This window comes from Triturus cristatus, chromosome 8 (genome assembly GCF_964204655.1).
Source record: "Triturus cristatus chromosome 8, aTriCri1.1, whole genome shotgun sequence".
NCBI lineage: Eukaryota > Metazoa > Chordata > Amphibia > Caudata > Salamandridae > Triturus > Triturus cristatus.
Genome location: NC_140591.1, coordinates 1524317994 through 1524326597, shown reverse-complemented (window position 1 = coordinate 1524326597; position 8604 = coordinate 1524317994). Strand labels below are relative to the sequence as shown.

At 38.7% G+C, this 8604-nt stretch overlaps 1 pseudogene; it reads left to right on the top strand.

Moving 5' to 3' along the window:
* The first annotated feature begins 651 nt into the window (after positions 1 to 651).
* On the top strand, positions 652 to 4965 carry LOC146806055 (olfactory receptor 6N1-like; annotated as a pseudogene).
* Positions 4966 to 8604: the final 3639 nt, after the last annotated feature.

Below are 8604 nucleotides of genomic sequence, written 5' to 3'. Positions count from 1 at the left end.
ACACTCACTGCTTAAATATCCTCCTCCCACCTTCAAGTATCTGCTGTCTCAAAATGCGCCCACACAAACTGATCTAGGTCTGATTAACTTATCTTTCTAGCTGTACAGCGTCATTAGTAGAAATATTTCTTGAAGATCTATTTTTTTTACAGACAGGACAGAGGTTGGTACTATATCAATGACAATATAGGGAAGAGGAGTTGGCCTAGTGGCTAGGGCAGTCGACCTCGAATCTGGGGAACTGGGTTTGAGTCTCGGCAATGACGCTGAACATCCTGTGACTCTGGGCAAATCACATAATCTCCCCGAGCCTTACAAAAATGAATTTATCCTCATGTAATGCAACCGGTGCTATGTAAAGCACTCTGATACCCGATTCGGGTCAAGTTCGCGCTATATAAAACTCTGTAAAAAAAATTGTGTGAAGCTGTGGTAGGGATGCATTCGTGAACGTGAGTAATCACTTGAAAAGATGTATAAACAGAATTATAGCATTTGCTTTTTTGCACAAAGACAAGTTGTCCTTGTTATCAGGCAAACTGATTGACTATAAGAAGGGCAATACTTAAAAACATTCCGATCACTCTGTTTACATGTTGGTTCAACTAAGGGCGATCATATTTATCTTTCAGCTGCTGTTCACAGAAAGACATGGAAAGGAGTGAATCATACAATAATACCTTCAGCTCAATAACTGAGTTCATCTTATTTGGGTTTCCAAGCCTGCAGGATTTTCATGGCGTGCTGTTTGGAATTCTTCTCCCCATCTACCTTCTAACTATCACAGGTAATGGGATTGTATTTTTACTCACAAACCTTGATCGTAAGCTCGAAACTCCCATGTTCTTCTTTGTCAGCCAACTCTCCTTCCTGGATCTCAGTTTCACCACAGCAACTGTACCAAAAATGCTGGCCAAGTTTCTCATGAACAGCAACACAATATCCTACAGTGGCTGCCTCTTACAGATGTACTTCTTTCTTTCTTTGGGAGCTTCAGAATGTCTCCTGTTGACCGTGATGTCCTTTGATCGCTATTATGCCATATGTCAGCCTCTACAATATTCAACATATATGACTAGAAAACGCTGTTTTCAACTATCTCTTGTTGCATGGTGCTGGGGATTTCTCTCTCCACTCCCATCTGCAATTTTGGTGACAAGACTTTCCTTCTGTGGATCTAATGTTGTTGATCATTATTATTGTGACCACCCACCTCTTCTCAAACTTGCCTGTGCTGACACTTCCATAAATGTTACTGTTGGTTCCACTTCAAGTTCTCTTGTCATAGTTTCATAATTTTCTCTGATTTTAGTTTCCTACATCAAAATAATATTAACAATCCTGAAAATTAGTTCAAAAGGGGGAAGAAGAAAAACATTTTCAACCTGTGCGTCTCACTTATTGGTGGTGAATGTGTTTTTTTTGCCGATCATTTTCATGTACATTCGTCCCGCTGGATCCTATGTTTCTGATATAGACTCACTAGTAGCTATGCTATATTCTATTTTAACGCCCATGTTTAATCCTATCATATATACCCTGAGAAACAAAGAGATTAAGGAAGCGTTTATGAGGAAAGTACGTTTTTCCAAATTGTTCTTTAAATGAGAAGCATTTTTTGGAATAGACTTGAAAAAGTGAAGTGAGACATTGGTGCAGTCAAAAGGTGTGTGACTGTTTCTGAGGGGTTTTGATTAAGTATCCCAAACTATCCAGTAAAGGAGATGTCATAAGTAATCAAGTGATAATCACCTTCTCCATCTTATATGTTTCTCAAATAAGACTATCCAAAACAATCCTCCTGAATCGAGAACAAATATAGAGGAAAAGTTTCAGTACTATAAAAGCAGATGCAAACTCTATGTGAATTTACGACCCGCAACTTCATTCTTTGCCTTATAACTGCATATAATTTAGTCAAATGAGGGATCAGATTCCTCCATCACAGGCAGTAAAATGTAGATAAAGGCAATACCTATTATCATGTTACAATGACTAAAACATGCCCGTAAAAGGCAGTCCAACTCAAAGGAATTGCTCCCTATATAAAGGCAATATATAATATTAACAAGGAAACACTGCCATTGTCAAACATCAATAAATATGTGCTTAGAGAATCACAAGTCAAAGTGCAGATCTATACTGTGGAAGCTATGAGAACCAAAACAAAAAGTTGGACTACTGCATAAGAAACAACAGACCTATGGCAATCTGAAATTGGTAAGAAATACACCCTATGTAAATCCACCTAATCCTCATTGAGAACATTCTTCTTGTCAGAGTTTTTGAGATTCACCTGACTTTACTGGAGCATTCTTAATGCAGCATTTGTCCTCATACGTCTTTCTAAATGTCACACTGACATTCAGAGAACTCCACTGGCTTCCACTGTATAACTACATCACATTTAAGACCTGATGCCCCGCCTACTAGACGGTCATTCCTGGCATGCCACCAAGCCCAAGAGAAGGTGAAAAACTATTTCCTATCACACCCAACTCTTGGCATTACATTCAGAAAGAAATATCTGCTGATACATTATGCAGAGGGCAAAACTCCACAAAGCCATTACATAATGCACATTAAATCCCACAAACACGTTTAATCTCATTTGAGGAATGCACTTCCGATGTGAAAGCCGAACATTTCACCGAAATGATGCAGAACATTAGAAATTATACTGATCTTGGATCTTCAAATAGGGTAATTATTGCCAAGTAATATCCCTTAATTTATCTGCAGCATTTAATGTAATTGAAAATAATGTCCTCTAAAATTTCAAGGAGACAGAATGACATTGGGGGTACTGTTTTGAAATGTTTTAAAGCATCTGCACCATCAAGACAGATACACCTCACCTTGGCCACCCTAATCTACTGTCGAGCCCCTGAATACTTAATAATAAATTGGTACCCCTTTAGATGAATACACGGATGGTACACAGGAAACAGCATCAATTCTGCCTTTTTCTGCCATCCAGATATATAATCTTAGATGTCATAAAAGAAACTAAAACTAAACCCTCTCAAGACAGAGTTTCTGCATAAACCCCTGAAGCAGAATTATGCCATAGCTGAACTTGGTCTTTTAAAATCAACAAATTTAAGGCGTCTGAGGTGGTAAAACAATTCTCTATCAGCTTTGTCCCGACTAGCAAAACAGGTTTTAGAGGGCAGCACCACAACTGCTACCAAACAATTGGACGCATGAAGGTATTTTACAAACACGCTATTAACACATGACCCCCAGTTTAAACACAATAAGAGGAACACAGGCAACAGTGTCATCGGTCTTTCACGTCAAACACTGAAATGGGAACTAAGAAAATCAAATCGAATTTTGAAGGCAACTGATATCCTCCCTGCATTGTGGGAAAAAGAAGGGCTAATAAGAAATAAACACAAAAAGGAAGTTTGGGAAGACCTGAATAAACAAATCGAGGGTTTTGGTCAAAACATATCTACTGCGCAAAGCAGGCTAACTCTGGGAGATCGTAAATAGCCTCGGAAGACCAAAAAACACAATAAAGAACTCAAATGTCCCAAAGGAAGCATGTGTAGATCATCTGGCCTAGATGTTTAATGGTGGTTGCTGCTCTGACCCTACAGGATTAAATGCCCGTACAAGTCCTAGTAGGAATCAACAGAGTTGTGTTAGTGCTATATACTAAGCTGGAACATACACACTGCAAATTGTGGGAACCACTGTGCCAAGGTCTAGCAGTGATGGCAGAATCATAACTCAGGATGTCCAAATCCAAGAAGTCTCAGGAAACTGCTGCTCCAACTCAATTGTGTACAATGTTAAGCATCAGTTTTACTCCCCTGATGATGTCGAAAAAGTAATAATCACAGGGCGAAGAGACGAAGCCCCAAGGCCAAACTGCATATCCCAGGATATTTATAAACAATATTTCAGAATTGAGCACAACTGCTATCTATATATATATATATTACCGACTGACAGTCGCGGTAGGTAGTTATAGTTAGGTCCTTGTTTTTATTCAAGAAGCGTTTTTCTTTTGCCAATATCTTTGGCACGTTTGACGAATCGTTGCGAAATGTTCAAAATACTATATATATATATATATATATATATATATATATATATATTACCTACTGGCGGTCGCCAGTAGGTAGTTATAGTTAGGACCCCTTTTCCATAGGAAAACCTCAACATTCTATTTTGAATAACTTTGGCGCCGGTCGACGAATCCTCGCGAATTTTTCAAAATAGGTGGGGCGCTATGCTCCGCTCCTACCTTGAAAGTCTCGGGGGGATTTGTCAAGCGGGGGCTGAGATAAAAGGGGGGTCCCAAAACGCGTTTTTCCCATGCATTTTTCCATAGGACCTTTAGACACAGCTACAGCCCGAACGGCTGAACAGAATTACTTGAAATTTGGCAGAGAGGTAGTCCTCAGGTCAAGGAAGTGCCTTTTGTAGGTTTGGTGTAAATCTGTTCAGTAGATTCTGAGAAAATAGCATTTAAATCAATATATATATCTGTGGCAGCTTACCGTGCGCTTACGGTGCGCTTACGGTAAGCTTACCGTACGCGTACGGTGCCGTGCTCGAGCGCGATTCTGATTGGCTGTTAGATCATAGTAAACATTCGAATCGGTCGAAACCAGGAAGCGGCGGCCGCCATTTTCTCACTCGCACTGTCAGGGGGGTGAATAAAAAAGGTGGATAATGTGAAAAGGGGGCAGGCTCGACAGTTCCTGACCCCCTAGCCTTGGTCAGGGGGTCCCAGAAGGACCCTCAAGGGCAAAAATGAAATTTATTTTTTTTTCGAAAAATCGCCGTATGCGCGGAATTACGCGTACCGTGCGCGCACAGCAAAAAAAAATTTGCAAAAAGGAAAGCTTAAAAAAAAATAAAAAAAATTGTGAGGTAAGGTTGGCTCTTATAAGAGCCGTTGGGTTCATACAGGGATAGAGGAAAGAAAGAATGGGAATATTATGAGCGTCTACAAACATGCTGGTCTATCTTATTGTTAATAAGGGGAAGACTGACCTCCCCAAAAACAATAAGACCACCACATTTTGTACACCTCATTTCAACACTCCCAAATCGAGGGTTGATGTCCGAAGGAAAAGAAGAAGGTGATGCTCCAACAACAGAGGAAGGGCTCAGCTGAGCTGCCGATGATGTACTCGGCTGAGCATCTGAGGCTGGGCTCTGGTGACTTACTGAAGAGTTTTCTCCAGTATGTCGAGCAAAGGTCCTTGGGTGTCTGTCCTGAAGGTGTCTCTTCATAGAGTGATTTCCAAAGGAATATTTTTTCCTTGGATTTCCTCTTGATAAAACACGATCACAAAGTATGCAAGTGACCAATTGAGCATTCACCTTTTTCTCCCCCTCTGGAAAAGTGAAATACTCCCATACAAAAGAAGTCTTTTGTTTCCTCCTTCTCTGGATCATGGTGGTGCTGCTGGCCTCACTCTCAGAAGAGGTGTGCTGTTCTGCCATTGTATCCCAATGTCAATCCAGCTCCTGCTCCTAGAGAATCACAAGCAGAAATGAGGGGAATGGGTGTGGTGTGGGAAGAATCTGGAACTGAAAGTAGCTTCAACCAATGAAAAGTGTTCTTTCAAGCAGTAATGAGGGGAATGGGTGTGGTGTGGGAAGTTTCTGGAAGTGAAAGTAATTTCAACCAATAAAAAGTGATCTTTGTAAGTCACATGACCTGCCGTGCGCGCACGTGACGCTTACGGTGCGCTTACGCAGCGCTTACGTCACTTTCGCGCATGCGCATTACACGCCCCTGCGTAACCGCGACGTTGCTTCCGGGTATACGCGTACGGCACGCACGTATCACGTAGGCGCGCTGCACTAATGACGTCCAGAGCGCGTAGCGTCAGCTTACCGTACGCGTATCCTACAAGCGCGTAGCGTCAGCTTACCGTACGCGCACGGAAAAAAATGCATAAAAAAAAAAAACCTTTCCAGAATGCAGGATATAGTACATAAATTATTATATAAAAAGGCTTACAAAAAATGACATAAAAAAAATTTGCATTTAAAAAACCATACAAATTAAATGAATTTGGGAATCAGACACATTATAGTTAGAAATTACCATTTTAAAAATCTTGCAAAGACACTGGAAAAACCATAGGTATCAAACATATTATAGTTAGGAATTAGCATTTAAAAAACCTTGCAAATTCACTGAAAAAACCATAGGTTTCACACACGTTATAGTTAGGAATTAGCATTTAAAAAACCTTGCAAATTCACTGAAAAAACCATAGGTTTCACACAAGTTATAGTTAGTGGAAATTTTACTGATTAAAAACCAGTGAAATTGCCCCGTTATAGTTAGTGCTGGCAACTATAACTCACGCGACCGCAATCTTCTGCTGATGACATATGTGTCTTTATGAAAAAAAAATATTTGTAATATATGTATAGCTAAAAATGTATGGAAGAAGACATGGGCAAATAAGTGTCTAAATAAACTATTAGCATCAGCAGAGGATTGCGGTCGCGTGAGTTATAGTTGCCAGCACTAACTATAACGGGGCAATTTCACTCGTTTTTTATCAGTAAAATTTCCACTAACTATAACATGTGTGAAACCTATGGTTTTTTCAGTGAATATATATATATATATATGTGTGTGTGTATATATATATATATATATATATATATATATATATATATATATATATTCACTGAAAAAAACATAGGTTTCAGGGGTGTTATAGTTAGCTGGACTTTTCACTTGTACAAAACCATTGAAATTCCCCCGTTATAGTTAGTTCAGCTAACTATAACTCGCGCGCCCAATGCACTGCTGATGACGTCACATATTACATCACTCATGACATGGTCAGTGACATCACTCATGACATCACTGATGACATCTCAAATGACATCACTGATGACATCACTGATGACATCATCCAGTGAATGTGTGTTTTTCTGAAAATTAAATATGTTTTATATATGTATATCTCAAGGTCGATGGAAGAATAAATGGGTATATAAGTGTCTAAATGGATGATTTGTTTTTGAAAAATTGATTGTGTAACTGACTGATTAAGTGTATCATAGTGAATACATGGCTTAGTGAGTAATGTTTTAATATGTAAATATCTGTATCAGTCTCTCACTTTGTGTATAAGTGGCTGCATGGGTTGGTGAGTAGCTACATGGGTGTCTATATAGGTTATTAGTTGTTTTTTTGAGTATAAGTCTGAGTGTCTGCATGGTTCGGTGGGGGATATTACGTAGTGCATAGGTGCATGAATGAGTGACTCACTGTTTGTATGTGTTGAACAGAGCATGTGTGCAGGACTGTATGGGTGGATGAGTGTGTGTATGGGTGTGTTAGTGAGTGAATGACTGTCTCAATAGTGTCTTTATGAGTAACTACATATGTTTTCTTTTAAACTAGTATATGTGACTATTGGTGTATATATGTGAGTATATGTGAGAGTGAGAGATTGAAAGAGTTCCTGTATGAATAAGTATGTGTTTCTATAAGTGATTGTTTAAAAGACTAAGTATGTGTAAGTTTCCGTAGAAGTAAGTGTGGTGGTGTGTGTATAACTGTATATGCAAGTAAATGTATGTTTGATTCTTTATTAGCATGAGTGACTATGTGTGTGAGTAACTCTATGGATGAGTGGCAATGTGTAACAGGATGTATAGGTGTATGAGTACATATGATGAGTGAGTACATGTATGAGTGACTGTATAGGACTGTTGGTGAATGAGTGGATGTGTATGTGGATCTTAGAATTACTGAAGAGGTTGTTGTAACTGGTATTGGTATGTCCATTGTTTTGAAAATTTTTGTCTCTATTTTTGAATGTGTGTATCAAAGGTTATATTAGGGTGAGAGGAGGTCTGCCACTCTATCACAAGGATGATGTCATCAGTGATGTCATTTGAGATGTCATCAGTGATGTCATGAGTGATGTCACTGACCATGTCATGAGTGATGTAATATGTGACGTCATCAGCAGTGCATTGCGGGCGCGCGAGTTATAGTTAGCTGAACTAACTATAACGGGGGAATTTCAATGGTTTTGTACAAGTGAAAAGTCCAGCTAACTATAACACCCCTGAAACCTATGTTTTTTTCAGTGAATATATATATATATATATATATATATATATATATATATATATATATATATATACACACACACATATATATATATATATTCACTGAAAAAACCATAGGTTTCACACATGTTATAGTTAGTGGAAATTTTACTGATAAAAAACCAGTGAAATTGCCCCGTTATAGTTAGTGCTGGCAACTATAACTCACGCGACCGCAATCCTCTGCTGATGCTAATAGTTTATTTAGACACTTATTTGCCCATGTCTTCTTCCATACATTTTTAGCTATACATATATTACAAATATTTTTTTTTCATAAAGACACATATGTCATCAGCAGAAGATTGCGGTCGCGTGAGTTATAGTTGCCAGCACTAACTATAACGGGGCAATTTCACTGGTTTTTTATCAGTAAAATTTCCACTAACTATAACATGTGTGAAACCTATGGTTTTTTCAGTGAATATATATATATATATATATATATACTTTCGCGATTTCTTCCTGAAACACGGGACGAAT